The sequence below is a fragment of the Euprymna scolopes genome, chromosome 6, assembly GCF_053919585.1.
Source record: "Euprymna scolopes isolate OS-2025 chromosome 6, ASM5391958v1, whole genome shotgun sequence".
Lineage (NCBI taxonomy): Eukaryota > Metazoa > Mollusca > Cephalopoda > Sepiida > Sepiolidae > Euprymna > Euprymna scolopes.
In genome coordinates, this window is record NC_136487.1 from 125,339,607 (window position 1) to 125,341,742 (window position 2,136).

Genomic DNA, 2,136 nt, shown 5'->3' on the forward strand with positions numbered 1-2,136 from the left:
GTGAAAGAGTGTTTTTCAAAAGTTATAAAAACAACACATCATTCTGGGAAGAGGTTACAATTACTAAGAGAGTCGGTGACATGGTATATATATCATTCAAGGACCAACATATACCCACAAACGTCACCAGAACCAACTAAGAAGATGTCAATCAGTTAAAACCAGCGACAGTCCACTATTGGAAGATGAGCTGATAGATACTGTCTTCGAAACTTTTGATCTTGAACCTCCTCAACCAACCCCTGAACTACGGACGTCGTTCCATAAGAGAAAGGTTATCGAGCCATTGATGGTAAACCCTAAAAGGAAGAGGTACTGACAGTTTTACGAACAAAAAACCTTGGGAGGGGAGACTATCTCATGACGTCACTTCCTCTAGTGATGTCACTTCCAATATCAACATCGGTGCCTGCAGTCTGAGTTTGGCACGCATGCCTGTAATATATGTGAATACATGTTCGTCCTGTGTTCCTCCGTTCTTATTACCATTTAATCCCATAACAATAATATTCACAGTAAAACCGAAACATAACAAGTTTCCACGTGTCATCTATGTTTTCGGTTTTATTAATGCACGTCATCATCATTTGTAATCTTCAGTATTTTCGCCGCCACAAAACATCTCTTTCCGATGTTTTCAAACTTTTATTGATGCATGACGTCGTCTTTTCGTGACGCTATACATTTGTGACGTTATATAAAATTGTGTGTCTTCCAGTTTATGTTTAAAGAAATGACCCCATCCCTTTGTGAAATAATACCTTTTTGACGTTATCCTATACGTACGGAGAACATCCAAGATCTACAAAGTTTTAATAATATACTAGATCATGCCTGTAGTATATCACTGTCCACTTAGAAGATTCTCTACTCTTCCTGCTTTGAGTCGTATCATGACGTTCTGGTATTATCCGTTTGACCAGTTATCACCGTTATAATTAAAGGCGTAACCTTATAGCGACGTCGAAAGATGATGGTGGTTATATAGTTAACGACAACCTGGGTCTGTTATGTTCGAATGTTATGTTACATTCGACGGAACCATTTTAACTTGGATGTTGGCAATTTTCACATAGTCCATTCTGTAAGTGTCGCTGAAGAAAAGCACATTGAGAATATTGGTGACTAAAAAATAAAAATACTTTCTTTAGAACAAAAGATCGCTTGTTTTAATGGTACTACGCCACTCTTCGGAGCTCTTCAACTGTTGGAGTGTAAAAAAGATAGGAAGCTTTACTTTTGGAAACACCCTCACATTTACAACATTTAATTAAATAATATCTATTAATGTTCACAGTCGATCCAGGATAATATATGCCGAAAATCCAAAGTATAAATGACAGGGCTGTTTAAAGTTATACTTAAAACGGGTGGAAATCGAGTCAATCGTTTATAGGAGAACACTTTCAAATTTGCCACAGCGTAAGGAAAATTAAAGAAAACATTTTGACCCCGACGTGATTTGAACACGCAACCTTCTGATCTGGAGTCAGACGCGCTACCGTTGCGCCACAGGGCCACTTACATAAGCGTACGCTGAGTCGAACACTCTTCTATTCATACATCGAGTAACGGATAGCAAGGCAAAATTACTTTCCGCAACTTAAATAATAACACAGTCTTAGTTTAATCTGATTCCATTAGCTGTAAACGTACAAAAATATTTTAAACGATTTTCTGTTTGGCAATTATTTGGTTTTCATTGTGATATATTTTTTTGTTTTAACTTGATTTAACTCATAAAGATTTATGAATGTGTCAAATTTATAAACATAAGTAATATCAATATTTTTAAAGATTTATTTTAATTTTATTTCAAGAATATTCATCATAGTAAAACCGAAAATAATCAAACTCACATGCCGTCTATGTTTTCTATTTCAATGAATGACGTCATTATATTTGATTTCTAGCATTTCTGATGTCATAAATGATGTTTTTCCGATGTTCTTTTTAATATAAAATGACGTCACCGCTTTGTAACCTTTTTACTTTTTAATTTTTTTTATGTGTCTTCCGTGTCGTTTATTTCTCTTTTAATTGACGATGTTGTTCTTTAGTAATAACCATATTTTACTTACGTTATCGTGTGCAATGAGCAATAAAAAAACTATTAAGTTTGTTTATTAAAGATTT

The 2,136-nt window shown here is 34.7% G+C and overlaps 1 non-coding gene across 1 annotated transcript; it reads right to left on the reverse strand.

Annotated features, from left to right (window-relative positions):
* Positions 1–1,447: 1,447 nt before the first annotated feature.
* Positions 1,448–1,519, reverse strand: Trnaw-cca (transfer RNA tryptophan (anticodon CCA)). Its single transcript has one exon. It is a non-coding gene; the product is annotated as a tRNA-Trp (tRNA).
* Positions 1,520–2,136: the final 617 nt, after the last annotated feature.